We start from the raw sequence: 24,802 nt of genomic DNA on the forward strand, positions 1-24,802 counted from the left end.
CGTAGCAATGGTGGCCTCCATGTGGAATGGGTGCCACCATTTTTTACGGACCCAGTCCATACTAGGGTTAGGGGCGTCAGGAAGTGACGCCCCTTCCTAACCCTAGTACGTCCTGGGGACATACTTTGTGCGCGTATGTAACGTGCCTCTTATATTTTTTCCAGATCCTAAAAAGTGCTTTCCTTAGGATATGGTTCCGGTTCAGTTTGGCTTTATCATAATACAAGTATGTATGCCATCCAAACCGATTATTACAAGCTTCTAATATAACTAGTCATCTGTTGTTTTTAGAATAATCCATTCTTTCATCCATTCTAAATAAGAAGCTTCATAATAAAGTTTAAGGTTAGGCAAACCCAATCGTCCTCTGTTTTTGTCATCCTGTAACAGTTTCATCTTGATATGTGGTTTTTTGCCTGTCCAAATGAAATTCGAGATGTCTTTCTGCCATGTCTGGAATGGTTTATCATTTATTAGGATTGGAACATTTTGGAATAAAAAAAGGATCTTTGGTAGTGCAGCCATTTTTATAACTGCAATCTTCCCAAGAAGAGATCATTTTAAATTCTTTCATCTGTTTAAGTTCACTTTGATTTCATTCTATGTTTTGGTGTAATTGTTTTTATAAAGATTTGTGCTTCTTGTCATAAAAGTGATACCTAAATATTTGATCTTCTTCTCAACTTTAAAGTCATAGAATCATAGAGTTGGAAGAGACCACAAGGGCCATCCAGTCCAACGCCCTGCCATGCAGGAACTCTCAATAAAAGCATCCCTGACAGATGGTCATCCAGCCTGTGCGTAAAGACCTTTAAGGAAGGAGACTCCACCACACTCCGAGGGAGTTTGTTCCACCATCGAAAAGCCCTTACTGTCAGGAAGTTCCTTATAATGTTGAGATGGAATCTCTTTTCCTGTAGTTTGCATCCATTGTTCTGGGTCCTAGTCCCTGCAGCAGCAGAAAACAAGCTATACACAAAAACAAATTAAAAATACACCTGCTCCATAATACAGCCCTGCTATTCATTAAATACAGAAAGCCTGCTGGTATAAAAATGTATTTACTAGCCAATGAAAGGCCAGTAGGGTGGGGGTCAAGCTAGCCTCCCGAGGAAGGGCATTCCACAGGGTGGGAGCAGCCACCGAGAAGGTTCTCTCTCCTGTCCTCACCATGTGAGCCTGTGATCTTGGTGGGACTGAGAAAAGGCCTCCTCCTGAAGATTTTAGGGCTCTTGCCAGTGTCGTACCTACCTTTGGTGATGCCCAGTGTGGGAGTTGGGCTTCCAGGAAGTGGGACTTCCAGCCCTGGATGTCTGACATTGTTTCTGGGGTGGGGAGTGCACCCACTGGCCGTAGGGCTGCTCCTGCAGCCCAAAGCTGTGCTTTTACCAGGCTGGGGAGACTCAGCGCAGCCCCTAGGGTCCCTGGATGGGGCCAAGGAGCACCTGCACAGAGCTGAGGAGACCCGGCACAGCCCCTAGAGCCCCCAGATGGAACCAAGCAGTACCCACAGGAGGCTGAAGTAACCAGGAGAAGCCCCAAAGAGCTTCCATGAGGGGCAGAGCAGTGCCGGCAGGGGGCAGGGAGTTGACCTGGTGGCACCCCCGTCTTGGGTCCGCACCCTCCCCCATGACACTATTGGATCTCGCAGGTTTGTCTAGCTTTCCCATCATCTTGCTTTAGTGGATGACCACATTTCTCATGTTACAAAAGAAAGAGAAAAGAGACTTCCTAAAGAGGCTTCCTATCTTGTTTCTGTATCTATACATTTTTTCACACAGCTCTGTCATTGTCTCTTCTTACCTGTCTTTTTCTCCAAGTTAAATAGTCTCAAATGATGTTGTTGTTTTTCTCATAGAGGAGTTGCTCCAGTCCTCTCCCCACCAGCTTCCTTTCCATCTTAGGAAAACTTTCCCCTCAGGGGTTTTATGAGAAAGGTGGAAATGTCACAGTGAAGCTAGTAAACTGCATCAACATTTTCCTTCTGAATGCTTTGTGAGATGTATGTGACAATGGCAATATTCTCAGCTCCACAGCTCTTGTCCCTAGAGGCAGGAGAAGATGTGATGGAAGTAGGCAGAGACAAAGATGAAGAGTGATGATGAGAAGAATGTTTAACACTAGATTTATGGCATCATATTGCCTCTGAGAAAGATGTGTCACACATCTGCCAATAGGGATACTACTCATATAACAGATAGGCTGCCAAACTCTGAAAAACCTCATTTATCTAATAAAAAAACCACCAATGCAAAGCAAAGGAATTAGTGGGTAGTCTAGGACAGTATGTGGAGTCTGAGTTTCACCTTTTGGAGACTAAGCCTGATTTGCAACTGATGGAATTGCCACTATCAGATAACTTGAAAGCAATCCAGGCATCAGCAACTCTCGTCTGCTTCTCTCTACTAGTTCCTTAACAAAGATGAAAAGTCCCAGGATAGAGCTTTCAGATCATAAATCTAAATTAATACTATAAGTAAACGAAAGCATGGAAAATTCTTTGTATTATCAAGCCAACACTGAAAGGTAGAGTGAAATATTATTCTAATTTGCAAATTCTCATCTCAGGATCTCTTCTTTAACTAGATGGCAAAGTGGGTCCCCGAGGAGTTAATTAAGAAACATTGCTAAATTGGAACAGCTATCAGATTTAGTGAAGTCTGCTTGGAGGACTGTATAACTGAACTGGAAATGGCTGATGGTTTGGAATACTGGATAAGAATGATGATGGGCAAAGGAGCAGGAGCTATGGGTAAAAAATTCAGGAGAAGAAAAGCCTCCTTTTCCAAACAGTAGTGTTAGTATGGTGGCAGAGATTTTCACTCCACCAATATGTTTACTGGATCTTGACCATACTCTTTCTCAGAAAATAGTTTGAGATTGTAAGTATGTCATCAAAATCAGACCAGTTTTGTTTAACTATACAACCAACTTTCAAGCCAGCTTCTTTTCTGTATGGCATGATCTACTTTTGTTGTCCCATTCTTAAGAACATAAAGGCCAGACTGAATCAGAAACAAAGAGTATCTGGCCTAAAATTCTGTTCATGCAGAATTGCTTTGCCTTCCTCTGAGGCTGAGAAAGTACGGTTTGCTCAAGGTCACCCAGTGGGTTTGCATGGCTGAGTGGGGAATTCATCCCCTGGTATCCCTAGTCATAGACCAATATTCAAACCACTACACCAGACTGGATTTCCACAACTATGGAGGGAGGGGGATTAGACTCACATATGAAATTTCTTTTAAGAATAAGTAATTGTCTCAAAAAATGAGAAATGTGAAATGGCTACAGGAAAGAGCTATGCAATCTATGTTAATACAGTAGGCCCGCCATATTAGCAGGCTTCTGATCGGCAAATTTCACCACCCATGGATCTCCACACCCATATTATTCAAGGGCAGCAACATGAATGTGCATATAAAGAAGCATCACCGCCACTGTATAACATGGACACATTTATCTGCTTTTTTTTTTTTTTTTTTTTTTTTTTTGGCATCTGCAGAGAGGGAGAGGCCCAAACCAAACCCCCACCAAAACAGAGGGCCCACCATATGTTAATAAACTAATCTGTCAGCTACTTAGAATCATAGATCCATAGTCAGAGATAAACCTTTGGATATAAAATGAGATTGTGCTAAGCAACCAATCCTAGAAAACAATATGTTTTAAGTAGAGAGCACAGCAAAGAAAAGTTATGTTTTGGACTAGAACTCCCAGAATCCATCAGCTGGCATGACCAATGGCTGGATGTTAGGCTTTGGTTTTACATTTCATTCGTCACTCCTGAATAATAATGAAGTTCCTGGGAATTGCAACAAACATTCGCCAGTCTGAGACTTTGTATAAAATTGCCTTGTCCTATTCTAAGGTAGAAGCCTTGGGGTTTTTCAGATTTTGGAATATTTGCATATACATAATGAGATATCTTGAAGATGGAACCCCAATTTAAACATGAAATTCATTTATGTTTCATGTACATCTTATACACATAGCCAGAAGGTCATTTTATATACAATATTTTTAAATAATTGTATGCATGAAACAAGGATTGTGTATGCTGAAACATCAGAAAGCAAAGGTGTCACTATTTTAGTCACCCATGTAGACATTATTGGTTTTTGGAATATTTCAGATTTCTGAATTCTGGATAAGGGAGACTCAACCTATATTGTACTTTAGCAACTCTCAGTGATAAGGACACTTGGAACATGACCCAAGAAAACCCTATTTGCAGAAGTAGTGCTTGTGATTCACAAAAGCCTGAACACTTGTTCATAGCATCATGCTGTTACCTAGTTACTGTCTGTTCCTAGTGAGTACACATTGACCCTGTTCATCATGCTTTTCTCTGGTACTGAAAGTGGAAGTATTAAGAGAGAAAGACAGAGAGAGAGATGCTTTGCTTATTTATTATTTATTTTATTGTTTTTACATTGCCATCCTTCTCTCATAAAAGCACTCAAGGCAACTTATAACGTAGTATTAAAATAAAACCATCTATCATAAAAACACATAGGGAAGAAAAACAAGAACAGAGGATAAATAACATTACAGCAGCACTAGAAAATCTGAAAAACAAATATCAATCTTTTAGGGAGTCAAAACAACTACTATGGTAAGTCTAATGCAGAATAAAAAGATCCTGAGAGGCAGTGAAAGAACAACACAGAGAAAGTAATGTGAAGTTCTTATGGCAGGATGTTTCATAGCCGCAGCACAGCTACAAGGCAAGTTTGCACATATCATATTCAGACTCATCTCAGACGCTGAGACAGAAAAGAGGGTCTTATTCAAAGATGTTAATGCATGGATGGAGTCATATGGGATGGGGTGATCCTTCAAATATGTCTTTTCGGGTTTTAAAGATAAGAACCAACATGAAGTTAAAGGCTTTCGTGGCCAGCACCCATAGTTTTTTGTGAGTTTTTCAGGCTATGAGGCCATGTTCTAGAAGAATTTCTTCCTGGTGTTTTGGCAGCAGTTGTGGCTGGCATCTTCAGAGAATGCTGACATGGAAGAGAGTGGGGTATATATACTGTTGATTGACAGGAAGTGATTTGCATGTTAATCTGTGTATAGTTCTGTTGCTGAATGGCAAGGCCTCAGGGTGTCTATTTAATTAACGATCCATTATCTGCTGAGAAATCTCCCTCACCCCGGGTGGTTTTCCTTTGCAGTGGCTGGGTCTTGATTTTAGTGTTTTTCAGGACTAGTAGCCAAACTTTGTTTACTTTGAGGGTTTCTTCTTTCCTGTTGCCAAGGAATGCAAAGGTCAGAATGCACAGGGTAGCCACTGAAATCCATAAACACCTGGACAACTTCAACAGGAAAGAAGAAACTCTCAAAGCAAAGTTACTAAGAGTCAAAGAGCTAGCGTTGTCAAAGATGACTCTGTGATCATGTGGCCAACATGACTGCACAGAACATTGTTACCTTCCCACCAAAGTGGTAACTATTTATCTACTTGCACTTTTACATGTTTTTGAACTACTAGGTTGGCAGAAGCTGTGACTCGTGACAGGAGCTCACCCCATCATGCAACACTTGCGCCTTGAACTGCCAAACTGCCAGTCTTGCAGTCGTCAGAGTCAGTGCCATAACTGCTGAGCCACCACCAATCTAATTAAGGCACATTTCTTCATGGCAAGATCTAGTGCCATCTCTGGTCCAACAGATTCTGCCTTTGATCAGAGTACAATCAGTATTGAATTTAGCATGTTAGGGGTGGAAGAAAAACATCTGGTAGGCCAGGGCTACAATCAGGATGGGACATGGTGGGTTATCTAGTGTGCTATAGCTTTTACACCAGTAGCTGTTAAACTCACCACATCAGTTATCTGTCATCCTATTGTATTACTAGGCCAGTAAAATATTAGCTGGTTTGCAGCTTTACCACATGCACCGTTATGGGTGGTAAAGTATAAAACACAGAAACAACATTATGTGAATATGTGAAGTTACTTTATCCTCATGAATATGTGTGGAAGAAACCATTCTTGATTAATTCAGATTGAAATCTAGCCCTTTGGGAATATTACCATATATTTGAAAGGGATTGTGTCAGTTTTATATGTGACTAAACATACTCCGATCTAGCTATCTGTCTCTCTAATCATCTTGTCTGTATGTGCTTACTGAGTTCCATATTCTGTGCATTGTTCTATAAATAGATTGGAAATGATGTTCTCTTGTGTTGAAGAAGATAAAACGATACACTGCCTTCACAATGATGATCAGTAGCTTTAATAGGGCCAAGGGCAAATAAGATTAAAAAGAAGTTCTACAAAAGAAGAGAAGGGAATCTTTCATCTTTGGAAAGTAATGAAGATAGATTCAGAATACGGTGTAACCACCTACAGTCAACATTTTACCAAATTATAGAAAGATATGATAAGTTCTATCCAACTGAATTTTCATGTTCATTATTACTGTTTTTTACAATGGCTATTTTAATGTTCCTTCTCCCCTCCCCCCACAAAAAATGAAGAGCACTGGAGGGTTTAATTGTGAAGTCCTAAATGAATTTTTCCCTTTTAAAAATAGAATAAAATGTGTGTCTTCCTCATCACTGTATATCACTGCAGTAGCATGAGTTGTATGTGTTTTAATAAGAATACTTCAGTGGTATGGCAGTAATGCTATACAATTATTTTGTAGTTATTTGGAGAAGATGAGCCTTCTGTATACTCTTCATTAGAAGTAAGAATGCATTTCTCACATTTTAAATCAGTCAAATCATAAGACATCCTAGCATTCTGCCCCATTCCGATTTCTTGCAAGAAAGCAACTATTCTGCAGATAGTGCTATGGATCTGGTCCTGATCAGAACTGAGGCACCAAAACAAATCTGATGATAATTATGGCGAGACAAAGCCATTTGTGTTTTATAGATGCAGCATGTAAGGACAACACAGAAAGCACACCTCCCCATTCAGTCATAGCTGGACACTACAAGCTGCAAGGGAAAATATCCTAGAAGTTCTTCCTAAGCAACCATGCACACTTTCACCCTGGGGTTGGGTCCAAGTTGTGGTCAAAAGAAGTAGTCTTAAATAGTAAATGGATAAACAAAGGCATCTCTACTATACATGGACCAGACCCCTTTTTTACGTGCTGAGAAATGGAGGAATCCAAAGTCAAATTACTCCCATGTACCTCTCCTAGTTAGGCTGAAATATTTTCACAGAAGAGCAGAAACTTAGTTCATACTCTCATCTGTTCAAATACTTGTTGAAATAGTGAGGCTTACCACTACTAAAATGACACCTTCTATACCAGTGTCAAGCTGTGTATTACTGTTTGCAACTCAGGAATCATTTCTAAAACCAGCTCCTTTAGTGGTAGGTGTCAGACTCACTACACAAAGGACAACACAAGCATAGAGGAACCACATCTGTGGCCCTCCAGGCACTGTTAAATTCCAATGCCCATTAGCCCTAGTTAATATGACAAGTTGTGAGATATGATGAGAGTAATAGTTCATCAAAAGTCCCCCTCTTCTGCTCAACACACTAATGTTTTCATGGATGACAGAGAAGATTTCTGTCACCTGTTTTCTCCTCATATCTGTTTTTCTACCCATATCTCCTGTTTTCTCCTCACATCTCTTGTTTTCTCCCCCAAATCTCTGTTCTTATGAGAACAGATAAGAAAATAAAGGTATGTTAACCATTTATAGAATCATACATTATTCAGCATGGTCTAAATGTATCTTGGATGCTTCTTGGTTCCTTCACCTATGATATGACAGCTATATCTTCATTAGTTTGCCACAACTGACTTGGTGCTAGGAGAAAGTGAGAGGAAATGGAAGGAAACAGCAGGGAATTGTTACAGGGATGTGGTTTCTGATGAGAGCAAGTGGGACAAACTAGCAACCCTCAAGAAATATTATAAAGGGGGGGGGGGGTTTGCTGTATTTCAGTTCCCATGTGATTTGCCAGACATCAAAAGCCATAAAGGGAAAGTAGCCAGAAATATATGAGATCAAAAGGTACTGTGGATGCAGTATGACTGTCATTCTAGAGGAAGAATGTACAGATGTCACATTTAAATCAGATTTTGATAGGACAGTGAAACATTGTAATTTTTAATAGAACAATGAAACATTGCAACTAAACAGTGTAACTAAAAATTCTTACATTCTTCTTTGCAAAAAAAAAGTTGCAACAGACTATTCTCTGCTAGTTTAATATAAATAATACAGCTATGCCTCAGTTGACAATTCCTCTGCTAGCAAACCTCCTTTTCACAAAGGTTTTTTATGCCTGTCCAATCCCTAACTGCCTTTTTCTCCTTGCACTCTGTCTAGCTGGAAGCTTTTAAAGCAGCGTCTGCATTGGGAGGCTGGTAAAAGAGGACTGGAAAAACAGATTTTTAGTGCCAGTTTGCAACAGCATATCTGAATTTAAAAATGCAATAAACAAAAGCTGAGAAAAGAGCAGGAATGTAACCGATTCTGCTGTAGTCTTCTGTACCATCCTACAAGAGGCAAGAGCAGCTGCCTCTAGAATTCCTTACTGACCATGTGCGAACAACACAGCACAGAGGAAAGCAGATTGTAAAGAAGCCTGAATCAGCATGTCAAAAAAGTGTGGGTCTATATGTCTGGCCACCAAAATGAGAATCGTAACAAGGGGGGATGCTGGTAAAAGAAAAAGTCATCCCTGGATCCATTTTGGAAGAAGCCTTCAAGCTCTCTCTAGAAGGTTTAAAGTTTTTTTGTTTACTTATGCAAAGCATACTTGATCTTGTTATTCCATTTCAGCAAAAAGTTTTCTGAAACATATTGAAATGCTCTTCTTATGGTCTAGAAAGCTATGCTTATTCTTTCCATGTTCTTTCTTCATTTGATGCCAGATTTTCTGTTAAAGAAGTAATGACCAGGAACATACATACTTGGTTAAGTGAGGTATACCTGTATTTCCTTAAAGAAGTTGTACACAGAGCAATGGAACTAAATATGTGTCCGAATCTCATTAAGATGCCATGTCAAATCAGTGTGTAAATGTGCTGGCAGCTATTTACTTTCTCTTGATACCTTCTAGAAACAGAGGGGATCAAAAGTTCTGTCCATATCACCTGTAGGACAATATTTACTGAGAAAGTACAGTAAGAACAGTTTGAGAAAATTATTCCATCCCTTCTCTTCCTGCCTCACCATTCTTGATATATGATCCCCCTTTTCAAGCATAAGAGGTTTTATCTGCTGCTATTACTTCTAAAAGGGAAAGTAGCACATAAAAAGCTGATGATGGAAATTATCAGAGATGTTTCAGACTAAGTTTGTAAGATTTGTCCTGCTATCATTTTAAAGTTGTATGTGCACTCTGGCCAAAATGAAGGAATTCTCGGAGCATTTTCAGATGACTTGTAGCTAGCACATTTTAGTGACATTAAGTACAAAACTGCCCTGGGATACATATTAATGTTCAGCAGTAACTACTTACTGGTGTTCAGGCAATTGCTGCAGAAAAAGGCAATGCACCTGTCATGGAAGTTTATTTTCCAAGGAGATAATCTGGAGAGAATCAGTTTAGATCAGATATGTATTTAGTACAGGTGTTTGACCATTTTCCATTACCATGGAAAGTTCCCTTACCAATACTAGTTTTAGAAAAGAAAATACGCCTTAATGAACTTAATATAAACCATTCACTATATAAAAACTGAAAGACAAATATCAGCAGTGTAATTTGTTTAATTCAGATTTAATGCTTACTAGTATGCTGAAAAAGAGGGGGAAAGAACATGTGGTTCTCCACGTGTTATTTAGAAATCTCATCATATTTCATGATTCAAACATAGTGGTGGGGATTAGTACTGAGTTTGTTGATCTAGCAAGAATGTACTAAAACAACTAAATTTTAAATTCTAAAGGGTTTGAAACCCTTTCCTAGTAAACAGTACAACATAAAAGAAATAAAAGCTTGTATTACAAGGAAGATAGATAGATAGATAGATAGATAGATAGATAGATAGATAGATAGATAGATAGATATCTCAGCTTGCAAAGCACATCAGAATCTTGTAACCAAAGGCTAGAAGAACTACCCCATTCTATAGATGAATGTGGAATCTTGTTTGTCTTTAATGTCTATAGTAGATGAGAAGCAATGAGAGCTTGGAAAAGTTATTTTTGGTGTTATAACTCCAGTACTTCAACCAACATGGCCAGTGGCCATGACATCAATGGGAGTCTGAGAATTGGGATCCAAAGAATTTATTTATTTATTTAGAGTATTTATACCCCACTTTTCAGCCACAAAGACTCTTAGAGCACCTTGCAGATTGTTAATTTGACAGTTTCCTGCCCTCAGGTTTACAATAAAAAAAAGACATGAAGCAAAGGAAGAAGGAATGGCAGTGGGGAAGAGAACCACATCCAGCAGGTACTACTAGTTCTTCTGGGGCTAGGCATGGTGGAGCTGTGCCTGCCTCTTATTCTTCCCCTCTGAAGCCAGGGTGATAGCAGTTAAGATGGAAGGAAGGAAGTAACTTTTCCAAGTTCTAGTAGCAAATAATTGTCATGCTCCTCTGTTGCTATTGTCATAATAATCAAATTTGATCAAGAATAACTGGGTGTTTTGATTGTCTGAGGGAAAAAATAATGTGGAATGTTGGAAGGCCTAAGTATACCTAAGAAGAGGAGTAGGGAACCAGCAATGGAGAAAAGTTAAGATTTTGGTTTCTATAGTTAAATGATCAAGCAAGAACCATTTATCCTGTAGACTCGGGAGAGCCTCTGTCACTAAACAAAACAGAGTTAATCAAACAGGCATTTAGCTCATTATAATACAGCTTCTTATGTCTTTATCCCAGACAAGTGTAGTGCAATCTTTCCAATCTCATTTGGATTTGGTAGGGAAGAGGTGCCTGTACTCATACAAGATGGCTGACATACTTCTGGGGCCTTGGCAGTCAACCAACTTCTTCAGATAGCTGAGGAGTCATGGTAGGAATTAGAATAGATGACCAAGAAAAGTGGTGGTGATTTCAAAAGACTGAACATGATTTTGTGATCTTTCTGATTAGCCTGTTCAAGTTATTGTTTTAATAGGGACATTGGTATGTGGACACATAGACCAGAGTTCTGTTGTTCCATCACAGCAGTGACAAGTAAGACAGACAAAATCTGTTGGATCCAAGCAACCCTTTTCTCCAGTACTTTAATGTCTTAGAAGAAGGGCATGGAACCTGTTTCTCTCCAAATGTTTAATTACAAGTCCCATTGTATTTCAAAATTTACTAGACTGGCAGGGACTGATGGGTATTGGAGTTAAGCAACATCTGAAAGGACCACAGCATCACCAACTCTGCTAGGATTTGTAGCAAGTATGACAATCACTGCTCTTAGAGCAATGGTTCTCAAACTTTGGTACTCCAGACATATTTGAACTTTAATTGCCAGAAGCTCCAGCCAACTTGGTTAATGATCAAAGATTCTGGGAGCTGACGCTCAAATCATCTGAAGGTCTAAAAAGTGAGAACTGCTGCCCTAGAAAGCAGATGTAGGGATTAAATATTTGGTTTAGTTTCTCCCTTCATTTTGAGTCATCAGAAATTGCTTTTTATGCTATGATGAATGGTGTGTTTTGATTTGTAGAAACTATGAAGTGTATTGGTTGATTGGCTGCATGTACTTCGAGTAAAATTAGTTTTCAGTAGCTCATAGCAGTAATTCTGAAAGTCTAGTGTGATGGAGTCTGCAGTCTCTATTTTTGGATTGTATTTTGGCACAGTCATTTCACCTGCTTTCATCCCTACAATAAGCATATAACTGTGCATAAGCGTACAAATATGTTGTTAGTGTGGAAATAGCAGGGAGAGTTGCTAGGAGACTCTATCTTGTTGGCATGAACATTACCAAATATGGAAGATAATTCATACAGAATGCTAAAATGACAGATTTCCCAGATACTGAAATAGTGACATTAGGCTCCTGATCTTTGATGAAAATTTGGAACCAATCATTTAGGTTAAGGTTTACATTATAAATAACTCTCTGCATTATGACCAAATTTTTACAGTGGCTATCTAGATTTATATGCCAGATGTATGCATACCATTTAGCAAAAAACTGTTGGTGCAACTTTTAACTCAATTGCACTCTGAATACAAGAAGGCTTCCGAGTGCATCACAGGACTACCTGTGTACCTCTGCACTGTTGTCAAGATGTCAGGGTCAAGGTATCAACATTTTCTAGGGCACTTCATAAAATACTGGCTTAGCATTAAAGCCCTGGATGAAAGACATGGAAATTGACATACATGTGGTTTTGGATTTTTTATAGGAAAACAGAACGTGGAAGTTTCAAATGTCATATAAAGCTAGAAATCTGCTAAGATTATCTGCAGAGGCTCTCTCCCTTGCCAAATGAAGTTGATGGCTAAAAAAGGAAGGGCCTTCTTTTTCACATGCCTTCTCCAAGGGGGATTGTCTGGTTCTTACACTGTTATTTATTTATTTATTTATTTGGCACCAAGTAAAGAAATTACTCTTCTCTTAGACATTTTAGATCTTAGATTTAAAAGTTTAGATATAAAAAATTAACTGTCTTCTGTTTCAGTTATGTGTTTTATATTGTACATTTCACACCTCAGCTATTTATTTGTTGGTTTTTACGTATGTATATTGCATTTTTATTCCTCTAGTATCTTGTCATATCTTCAATATTGCACAAGTGAAAACCAGGACACACATGGTTGAGCCACACCAGAATGCATTCAAAAGGGTGTGACCAGATGACAAAAGGGCAAAGTTTATAAATGAGGAAGAACAAACAAAACTGTTTTAGGCAAAGAATCCCTGGAATGAATCACTTGGATTCAGTGGCATTCCCACACTGGGTGTCACTTGGTGCAGGGGTTGAGATTTTGGGGGGCAGGAGTTCTGGTTGGGATTTGGGGGCATGGCTTCTGGAGACACTGCACGCTCTCTCTCCCCAAGCTGTCCCATCCTTTTCCTGATGAGTAAAAGGATGGGACAGTGCTTGGGGAACAGAGCACACATGGATGATGGAGAGGTGCATGGGGGACAAAAAGGCAAGTGCAGTGGACAGATCATGGGGGATGGAGCAGGGGGGCCTGGCCATGTGTCACCCCACTTCTGGGGTGTCACCCAGTGCAGTCTGCTCCCCCTGCAACCCCCACTAATGCAACTGTTTGGGTTTAGCCCCTCCTGCTGAGTTAACTGAGTTCAAATTATTTTTGAAGTAAGCTAATAATGAAGGGTGAAAATTGGAGGAAGAAAAAGAAGCAGGGATATTTGAGAAACAGCTGAGATAGTGGGATAGCAGAGAATTAACCAGGGCTTTCCTTGCCGAATTGGCAGAGTGAGGGGCTATGTCCTGTAATCTATCCAGAGAATGGGAGGATTTAAAATATAATAAAATAAAATCTGTAGCAACACTCTATAGGTGATAAAACAGTGACAGAACAGCTAGAATAGTGTTCATTATTATGCAGTTTTGAAAGGAGTGTGTTTCTCTCTATAGGCCCTGAAGATATCTATGTTTTTAAAAAGAACAGTGCTGTCTCTTGTGATTTACCTTCTCTCCCAGTAAAATTTGAGTTTTGAATATGTAGTTTGAACATGTTATATCAAAGCCAAAATTCTACCCTGTGCTTAGGTAGTATAAATCTAAGCTCAAATAATTATGCAGTAGTCTCCCTACACCACCATTCTTATGAATATTGATGTTGCATAAACAATTGAGTATCTGTCAGTGTGCTTACTCATTATTTCATTGTGCAGTTGGGGGGGATGCATGGTGGCTGTTTCCACAATCCCACTGAATCAAATAGAATAGTGAAGGCACTAACAAAATATTTTGCACCATTCAAGAATTTGTATATCCTTCAGCTGTTTTGATTTGCCAGTTAATTATATGTAAAAATTAAAATCGGCAAACATAGCAAAACTGACAAAATAAATTTCATCAGGGAGAAATGGAAGGCACTACACTTCGGCAGAAAAAATGAAATGCACAAATATGGGATAGGGGAAACCTGGCTTGGCAACAGTACATGTGAAAGGGTTGAACGTGAGTCAACAGTGTAATGCAACAGCTAAAAAGGCTGATGTGATTCTAAGCTGCAACAATACAAGTATAGTGTCTAGATTGAGGGAAGTAATAGTACCACTCTATTCTGCTTTGGTCAGGCCTCAACTGGAATACTGTATCCAGTTCTGGACACCACAGTTCAGAAAAGATGTTGACAAGCTGGAGCATGTCCAGAGGAGGGTGACCAAAATGGTGAAAGGTCTGGATATCATGCCCTATGAGGAGTGGCTTAGGGATCTGGATATGGTTAACCTGGAGAAAGGACAGTTAAGAGCTGATATAATAGCCCTGTTTAAATATTTGAAAGGATGTTGTATTGAAGATAGAGCAAGAATTCAAATATATAGTCATGTTAGTCTGTAGAATCAGTATGTAGAGATATCTTGTAGCACCTTTGAGACTAACTAAAAGAAAGAAATTGGCAGCATGAGCTTTAATAGACTTCATTCTACTTCCTCAGATGCATAATGCTGAAGTCTATGAAAGCTCATGTTGCCAATTTCTTTATTTCAGTTAGTCTCAAAGGTAGTACAAGGTCTCTGAAGATAGAGCAAGTTTGTCTTTTGCTGCTCCAGAGAATATGACCTGGGCGGAATGGATTCAAACTACAGGAAAAGAGATTCCACCTAAACATTAGGAGGAACTTCCTGACACTAAGAGCTATTCAACAATGGAGCACACTCCCTTGGAGAGTGGTGGAGGTGCTTTGACTGTATTCCTACATGGCCGGCATTTGGACTTGATGGCCCTTGAGGTCTCTTCTTACTCTATGATATTGTGATTCTGCCATCCTACTTTTTCAGCTAATTTTAACATGTCCCAGTTTCTGTCTCCTTTTCCCACTTTTTCCTTTTGAATTTGTCTTACTTCAGTTGCTGCAAACTGAGTTCAAAGACCAAAAGTGCTTTTCACTCAATTAAGGGGCAAAAGAGATGGTCCCAAAATGTTGGCTTGACACTCCCCCTTTCAGTGCTGGATCAGCAACTGCACACTGGAGGCCTGATCCGATGCTTTACTGCATCAAAAAGAATCAACAAAATGCCACTCTTTTTTGGAGCAGCAAAAGGGCACCCTTGCTGCTGGGTGGCAGCTTTTCTGCATTTGTTTTTGGCACAGCACATCTAAACACTGTGCCAAAGAAGTGGCTTGATGTCACCTTCCAGGCAGGAAAGCAGGTGGACAGCATGATGCCAGCATCAGGGCAGAGTCAGGGCATGTGGTGTGCAGTTGCCATGCCCCTGCTCCACCCTGATGCCGGCATTTTATGTTGGTCTGTTTAGCCCCAAACTCACAAGGGCGAAGAAGAAGTGTGGATAGAATCCTGCTTTTCCCAGTAGAAAAAAGCAAATTGCCAATCTATCCCACTTGGGACTGTACAACTAGGCCAACTTGTATCAGGCCATCTTTAACATTTGGAAGTGCTTTTGCCATTTGGAATTGTGCATTTATGTTGCTGCTGTACTGTTCTATGCAATGATGTTGTTGTAATATGATGTTTCCATTGAAAACTAATTACAATATATTTGGTTAAAAGAAATAACATGTTTTGTTTCCAGGAGAATCATTTATAGTGCACTCTCTCTGCTTCATTTACACTATGAAGCAGTAGGTCCAGACACTTTTATCTTCAGTTTGTAAACTTCCTGAGTTTCCTAAACGCCTCTTCTATCTTTTTTATTTTCACAAAAACAAAAGAAAAAATCCATTAAGGAAGGAAAGGCAGAAGACTGCACAGTGCCTTTTGATCAATAGTGCTAGCAACTGTCTATCTTCAAACACCCATATACATTTTAATATAAAATAAATCATACAATCACAGTCAAAATAAGATATCATTAAAAAGGGCAAGCCAGTATCACATCTTCCAAAAATTGTTGATTGTCACTAGAAAATGTATAATCACATTTAGAAAATATCTTCATTTCTTTCTCTCTCCAAATATTACGAACCTCAGAATTATACAGTAGCATGACTGCATGTGAGATCCAATGCAGATATACTGTAACCATTAGTGGCTCTGCCAAAATCCATTTAGCAGTAAAGATTGAGTTACACATTCAGAAAATTCCTGAAACTTGTGTACACAACAATATTAATGTTGTACATATAGTTGTGATTAGGACAGTGGGCAACTACAATGTTCCTGGGTGCCTGTTTCCTGCTCCTAGTACTTTTCAGGGGCCACAAAACTGCCCAGAAGATCACCCCCCCCCCCAAAAAAAAACCCAATACAAAACCAAGCCAAAAACGTACTCTCGAAGTAACTGAAGTCCAGCTCTACTCTTCAAAAACAGGCATTGGATTTTTTTGGCTTGGGGTGTTGTTGTTGTTGTTTTAAGTTAAATGGTACATGGTGTCCCTGCATCCAGTTTAAAAGGTGAACTACAGCTAGAGATGTAAATATTAGCAAACTTCATTCTCAGAGGCAAGAATAGTTTTACAATTTTCCCCTTCAGTTTGAGAAATTTGTTGAAAATTGTAGTTTTTCAGCAACTTTTCACAGATTGGGGCTTAGTCTGTGCAAATTTCTGCACAAAAAACCACATTTTCTGTGCAGAAAACAGCATTTTCAATGCAGAAATGTTATTTTCAGTGTAAAACATGCTGGATTTATTGCAACAAAAATGCATGTGTATCTTTTTCATGCAGAATAACCTAGAATATCAAACACTTTTTTATTATTTTCAAATATTCTTTCAATTCCTAATTGTAACTTCTGGAGGTTTCCTGATTTTCCTGGAGGTCATTCATCCTCTTTTTGGCCAGGGAAAAAGTCCAGAAAATAAGGGAATTCCAAAGGATGCAAAAATATCTTTGGGGGCTGTGGGAGATCCCAGAACCATACTTTGTTCAACAAAGAGAAAAATAAAAGTATGCCAGGCAGGATGGCACAGCCATCCACCAGCACCCCGGAAAAAGGCAGGGGGACGTCTTGGTCTCATGCGGAGACGGCTGACCTTATAGCTATATGGTCCCAGCCAAACATTCTGCAAAAATTGGAGCAGTCTTACCTGAATGCTGACACATATCGAGAAGTGGAAGAAGCCATGAGAGAATCCTATAGCAACATTTTAAGCATAGTTCAGCATACCCCTTTTAAAAATTATTTTTGCAGTTGTCTTTAATATATTGCTTTTAAAGTTGTTTAGGTAATTAAGGCTCCATTCCTGTGCCTAATTAACTGATAGTATGGTGCATTCAAATCTATGGCACTTATTTCTGAGAAGGTTTGTGTAAGACTTTGCACATGCATATGGCAAGAAATTTCATTCAACTCAGTGGAATTTACTTCTGAGTAAACATGGAATAAAGATCAAGCTATGAAACCAATCAATTTAGCCTGAAGACAGTTTTAAATGGGTATGCTTTTCTTTGCTTTTAGTTCTGTTGATTAATTATATTGTAATTTTTGTACAATGTGTACTTTCAGCTGTCTGTTTTAACTTTTGTAAATCACCTTGAGCTCCAGGACTAGGGAAAAGGTAGGATAAAATTACACATAGTATTATTGTTCTAGTTGTTGTTTTTAGTAATCCCTGGGCTTCTTTTCTGCCCCCATTGCCCCTTCAAAGCTCGGGGGGGGGGGGACTGTTGCCAATGTGTAATTGCCCATCCTGGCAGCCCTCAACTTCCCAACTCCAAAAATGACCCTGAAGTAGCCAGTTTAATAGTTTTGATTTTTGAAATCAATTTTGCCACCCCCTTTCTCTTTATTAAAAGAATGTCATTGATGATATGTACTGGATTTTTAACAAATACGAGGCTGACCTCTTCAAAGTTGACCCTTCCTGGTTTAAAATCATTGTTGCTTTTTTATCATTATCCTGAAGTTTTAATATATACAGGCATACCTCAGTTAACAAAGCCTCTGATGAAGAAGCTTCATTTTAAGAAGTCTTTTTACACCAACCCAAGACCTCCTTTTTCCTCTGTGTCCCTTGTCTAGCTAGATGTTTCTTAACAGCATGATCATTAAGAGGATGGTGAAGGGCTGGAGAAACTCAGGCTTTCAGTGTCAGGAGTGTCTGCAGTAAACAATGCTTGAGTTCGGACACAATGGGTATCTACTTTAGCCAGTTCTACTGTGTGTGCCCACCTACAGCAGACAAAGTAATTTCCCTTACTGAGCATGTGTGAACAGTAAAACAGGGAGAAAAAGAGAGAGTAGAGAAGTTTGTTTCACCAGCTATTCAAGATGTTTTTGTTTATTTATTCAAGGCTTACCTAACTTGGTTGATTCACTTCACATTTGTACATTGTTAATTTTGGAGAAAAACATGTTGAACTGTTTTCTTTTTGTGGGAACCTACCCTTTCCATGTTATTTCTGCCCCTGGTACCAATATTTCTATTAAAGAATTAATACCGAGGAGCACATCTGCTTTGTCAGTTGAGACAAACAGCTTGAGTCTCTCTTGTCTGAAATGCTTGGTACCAGAAGTGTGTGTGGGGGGGGGGGGGGGGATTGGATTTTGAAGTTTTCTGGATTTCAGAATATTTGCATATGCATAATGAGATATCTTGTAGATGGGACCCAAGTCTAAGCATAACATTATTTATGTTTCATATACACTTTTACATAGCTTGAAAGTAATCTTATACACAATATTTTTAGTAATTTGTGCATGAAACAAAGTTTGTGTACACTGAACCATCAGAAATCAAAGGTGTCTCTACCTCAGTTACCCATGTGGACTATTTCAGATTTCAGAATTCCAAATAAGGGAGATTCAGTCTGTGCCTGTAGTATTCTTATCCTGCTCTTCCTCCAAGGACCTTAACATACATAGTTCCCTGTCCCAATTTTAGTTTAACAGCTGTGAATTACCTGAAAGATATCACATGGGGAGTTTTGCTGGTGAACAGAGGACTGAACTTGAGCCTTATAAGCTTTAAGTGCAACATGTTAAACAGAATAATGCACTGGCTTTCCATTCCAATAACTGACCAACAATGTGTAATTCTTTACATAGTTATTCAGTGTAATTTCCACTGAGCTCAGTCAGCTTATTTCCAGGAAAATAAGTATTGGTTTGCAGTCTTGTTTAGCATTTACACTACGTTGCTTCTGCATTAGTTAAAATTCTGTTTTATTACCCTTTCAGATATAGCTGAATTCATGTTTTCTGCTACATAAATTGTGTTGCCAGCTATGACTTTTTGGAGAATAACTACAGCTGTGTATGAATGATGCAACAGCCCCATGGGTGAGGCAGACCATGGGTCTTTCTCATAAAGACTGTATCCTGGGCACCCTCAGAAAGCACCTCTGTAACCTGCCGGCTTGCACAATTGCATGGTTTAATCACCATTTTGTGAGGCCATATCATAGAGAAGTGATCTTAAATGTACATTCTTGGTTGTCTTGGAGAGCATTAAGAAATCAAGGCCAAATCAGCTTGTTAGAAAATTAGTTCCCAGAAATGAATGGAACCTAGTTCCCGTAGGTAGTCCATGAAAATGAAACAAAATGTGATTCAGCCTCATTATGCTAATGACAAATGAACTGAACCTCTTTCTTTGAACCACAGTGATTATAAGAGGCCAGAGGAAGTAGAGATTACAGTTTCCAAGACCTCTGCTCTATACCCAGAACACATATAAAAATTTATAGTGTTCATGTGCCTGTTTGACTGTTACAAATCCATATGTTTGTCTGTTACAAATCCACATGTTTTATGACAGAGTCAACAAACTTGTTATCTATGCGTGCACACGCACACACATACACAGCTATTAAAAACCACAGGACTTGGGGTCCCTTATTTTTGGCATCTGCTGGGATGTCTGGAACAATACTAAGGGCCAACTATAATGTTTTGGAAACAATCTATCAACTGCTTTGTATACCTACAGAAGAAATATTAGATATTTCTGTCTTTTTATTTTATATTTTATTTTACTTTTTCCTCTACAGTGCAAATTTATGAAGCCATGTTAGCCAAATGATATTTAGACTGAGTTTGACATTCCAAATATTTTCATTCTAGTTTGGGAGTGATGAGCAAATTTCCACTTTTTTCTTTTTATAATTCTTTGTTTGGGTCCATTTTGCATGGAACGTGGTTTGAAACAGATTTCAAGAATTGTAGGTACAAGTGGTCAAACATTTGTTTCATGCAAACCATAATTGAAAAAAATCAGCATAATGCTGGGGGAAATTCCTTAAATACCCCCTGAGAGACTATGGAGTATATCACACGCGGCTTTTTGGAGGGGATGATGGGATAGGTCACAGGGGGTCACTGGGGCCAGGGTTTGCATGCAGGAGAAGGCAGGGGATGATGGGATAGGTTGCAGGGTGGCAGAAAGGACGAGATGACATGGAGGAGGAGGAGGAGGGGGATGGAGGAGCAGGACGCAGGGGGCCAAGGGGGGGGTGATATCGGAGTGATCTTCCACACCAGACCAATTCAAAGTTAAATCAAAGTGAGCTTGAAAGCGAATTCTGTGAATTCACTTTTTTTTTTCAATTTTACCAAAATGAGGGTTCACTTTGGAATCACTGCGGAAGCCCCACAGAAGGAGCGCACATAGAAAGGAATCTCATCTGATAACACATTCATGTTATAATGTGAATTCGCATTGTGGACCCGCAGTCACCCCGGATCTGAGCTCCAAAAATCCCCCAAAAGCCCCATGTGATATACTCCTATATCAGTGAGAGATGTGTTTCAGTGTAGTACCTATGAGCCCTGGTGGCGCAGTGGTTAAATGCCTGTACTGCAGCCACTTACTCACAAACCATAAGGTTGCAAGTTCAATACCAGTAAAAGGGCTCAAGCTCAACTCAGGCTTCCATCTTCCGAGGTCTCTAAAATGAGTACCAAGATTGTTGGGGGCAATTAGCTTACACTTTATAAACCGCTTAGGGCAGTGGTTCCCAACCTGTGGGTCGGGAGCCCTTTGGGGGTCAAATGACCCTTTCATGGAGGTCGCGGAAGACCACTGGAAAACATCTATTTAATTACAGTTATGAAGGAGCAACAAAAATAATTTCATGAGTTTGGGTCACCACAGCATGAGGAACTGTATTAAAGGGTCATGGCATTAGGAAGGTTGGGAACCACTGGCTTAGGGAGTGCTTAAGTGCACTGATAAGTGGAATAGACATGTAATAAATAATAAAATAAATAAAATTTTTATTTGTATGCCGCCCTTCCTACGATCAGGGCGGCTCACAGCAGGTTAAAATACAATCAGATTAAAATACGCAATACACAAATTAAAATACACAATAAATCAACTCAACAGCAAAAAGCCCCCATAGCCCAACCTCTTGGCCACGGGAGAGGAGGGAGGCCCACAGGATATTTATTCGGGGAATGCCTGTTGGAATAGGAAGGTTTTAAGATCCTTCCTAAATTGGGCCAGGGTCGTAGACGAGCGGAGCTCTGTGGGCAGCGCATTCCAAAGGGCTGGGGCAGCTATGGAAAACGTCTTCCGAGTGGTGGAGACTAACCTAGCCCCAGGCACCTTCAGTAGCTGCTGCCCAGACGTTCTGAGGGTGCGAGGCGGAATGTACGGGGAGAGGCGGTCCTTTAGGTATCCTGGGCCCAAGCCATTTAGGGCTTTATAGGTAATTACCAACACCTTATATTGAGCTCGGAAGCGAATGGGCAGCCAATGGAGATCTTTTAAAACCGGTGTTATATGGCTGGTTCTGGGAGCGCCAGTAACCAGCCGGGCTGCCATGTTCTGCACCATTTGCAGCTTCCGAGTTTGGTATAAGGGTTGCCCCATGTAGAGCACATTGCAGAAATCCAGTCTCGAAGTTACCAGAGCATGTACAACAGTTTCTAGGTCCCTCTGGGCCAGGTATGGGCGCAGCTGGCGGATCAGCTGAAGCTGATAACAGGTGCTCTTGACCGCCGCATTCACCTGTACTTGCTATTGCTATTGCTACCTATAGTCTACCTAATGCATTCACATAATCTAAAAATTATCAAAAGGGCAGTAAGTCTCCTCAAAAATCAAAGTGAGATAAGCTTTATCCAAACCTCACTAGATCAGTGTGTTGCTCTTAAAAGACATGCATACTCACTAAGATTTCACAGCTGAAAGGTAGGATATGTGTGGCCAAGCAACATCAGAATGTGATCAAGATGGCAAAAAGTTATTAATGGAGAATAACAGTTGTTAATGAGAAAGCTAGAAGAGTCTACAGCAGTTTGCTTTTGCCTAAGCCTACTGGGAAAGGAAGATTTTACCCCTCCATTCCCCTGCTTAGTTGAGTGCAAACTGTTTGGAACTCAGTTTGCAGCAACTGAAGTAAGCTGAGGACAAAGGGGGAAAGTGGAAGGAAGAGAGAGAAACTGGGACATTTAAAAAGCAGTTGAAAAGTGGAACAACAGAAGATAAATTGGGAGTTGGAGTGTATGGACATGCACAGGGCAAATTAAGCACACACAATTAGAAACCATATAAGATGATGTGCTAGGGAGCCCAGATTAGAAAATAATTGAGCAAAGATGTGTTGAATCCACAGTTCTAACAGAATTAAGTTGGAAAAATTAAGTGGAATCCTGTGGACAGCAGGAAAAGTGTGCCAATAGTCCAATGTCAGACAGATATTTTATTCTCAAAATTAGATTAGATTAGTTAAAATCGGTCTCCTTGACCTGCTAGTCTTCTATCATAAATATTTTTGTTTCATTTTCTTTTGCTTGCATGGAAGGGGGGGGGGTACATTTAAAAATTATATCCCATCTGCAGGCTGAACTGGTGCAATAAATTCCAAAACCAAAGCCACCTCATGTTCCTGCTTTTGTAGACCAACTGCAGTAGTCAAAAGCAAACTTGCCAGTGAAACACTCAGCTGTACTAAAGAGCTCATAGTTAACATGGGTACACTAGGTTAAATAAATAATGCAGCTCCTCAAGCTAAAAGGTTGCTGATACCCTACCTATTCCCTTCCCTAGGATTGTTCTCTCTACCTTCAACAAAAATAACCATGTTTACTTAAAATTATTTGTGTGCAAAAAAAGAATCTGTGGTCAATATTGATTTTTTTTAAAACTTGTTTTTTTGCTCTAATATTTTTATTTTTGGAAAGCACTCACTGACCTCCCTTCAGAGAGAGCCCCATGCCTGCAATCAGCACAGAGATAGATGCTTTGTAGCTATGGCAACACTGGTAGTTTCTGTGCCAAAAAAGGTGCTGCTGAATTTGAAATGTTACATTTTACTAAAAATCACAGCCATTTGCAATCAGCCATTCCTGAAACCACACTGCCAGTTCCTAAAACCACACTGCTACCCCAGCTTCTTCCTGAAAGCTCTTGAAAGGCAGTTTACATTTTTTTTTCTGCCGTTAAAGCACTGGATGGGTTTGTGAGGGAGAAACAAAAAATTAGAATGAATAGTACCTGGACAAGTGGAATGATTGAGGACAGTGCTTTCAAATGATTCAAAGAGGAAAAAATGTATTCAGTTTTGACCAAATAATAATAATAAACATCTGCTGTGCTGGATCCTATTGAGGAAGGGGGAGGGAATCAGATCTACAACTGCAGCATAATACCTTCACATTTAAGGCCTACTGAAAGATACAATATAGGGGTGGGACAGACCGGCCAAAAAGGACGGTCTCCCAGCGCCTAGTTTTGGTCCATGAGGAAGCCACAGCCTCCAGACCGCAGGACTTCCTCACGAACCAAAAAGAACCCCCAAAAAGCGGGTTCTTCTTGCGACACCATAATGACATTGCAGTGCGCAGATGGCACCGTGACATGCGGACGCTATGCATCCAGCACTTAACAATGAAATCGAACTTGCACTGGATGCTAAACAAACTATGGTACAATTGGGAGAATAATAAAAAATGTTGCTCGTGTGGCACTACAGGACAGCCAGGAAGGGTATCTGCACTGTAGAACAAGATAACAAGTCCTTCAAGGGCTGCTTATAAAGACTCATAAAGCTTCTTTGTGCCAGTGCAATTGCAAAACAGGGTGGACAAAAACATCACTGCCCTTTTACCTGCAAAAAAATTTCTTATGCTGAGAAAGATGTTCATTCTGTTGGGACTTGTAATTGATCCCAGTAAAGGCATTCTATTGTTGCCACTTTTGGGATGATTTTAACTGTAAAATCAGAAGGAAAATCCAATGTTCAAATCCAAAAGAAGAAAAGGCCCCTGGTACCTATTATAGTTATGTATGAAAGGGGAAATGCTGCAGAGTTAAACTCACCATCCAACTATATCTGCTGAAATTCTCTCTTCTGCACCATGTCACTGCTGTGGCAATCCAGTTTTTGAATTCCATTCTCTTGAAACTCTTTTGGTGTAAACAGCTGGGCTTATTTTGGTGCCAAGTTAGAACATGGCTTTTCACCAGAGTTTTCAAGTACTCGGAACTGTAGCCTACTGACTAGGTTGTAAAGCTTTGATGTTGCATATACTATTTTAAACTGTTTCAAATTGTGCTAAACCGTTCTGAATTATTTTTAGAGTACAGGTTGATTCTCCCTCCCATGTTGCTCCTTGTGGAATTAGGAACTTATGTTTGATGAAGTAACATGTAGTTGCACCTTTAAGCCTTTATGGTATCTGTGTATCTGTGCACACACCAGAGGAAGACCCACTGAATTCGGCAGAACAATGGGGCAATCATGTTAAAGACTATATCCTTCCCCTATTCATCACAATAAGCCTCTATGGTCAAGTCATCATTACTCCATTAGCAGGGGAATTAGATATAAAAGATGATAATGGATTCAAGCCTCACTCCTTA

At 39.7% G+C, this 24,802-nt stretch overlaps 1 protein-coding gene across 1 annotated transcript in view; it reads left to right on the forward strand.

Moving 5' to 3' along the window:
* KCND3 (potassium voltage-gated channel subfamily D member 3) overlaps positions 1-24,802 on the forward strand; it is a 406,878-nt gene that overhangs the window by 352,833 nt on the left and 29,243 nt on the right. The gene's annotated exons all lie outside the window — the stretch shown is intronic.

Source organism: Sceloporus occidentalis, unplaced genomic scaffold (genome assembly GCF_023333645.1).
Source record: "Sceloporus occidentalis isolate IW3139 unplaced genomic scaffold, rSceOcc1.0.p SCAF_3, whole genome shotgun sequence".
Taxonomy (NCBI): Eukaryota; Metazoa; Chordata; class Lepidosauria; order Squamata; family Phrynosomatidae; genus Sceloporus; species Sceloporus occidentalis.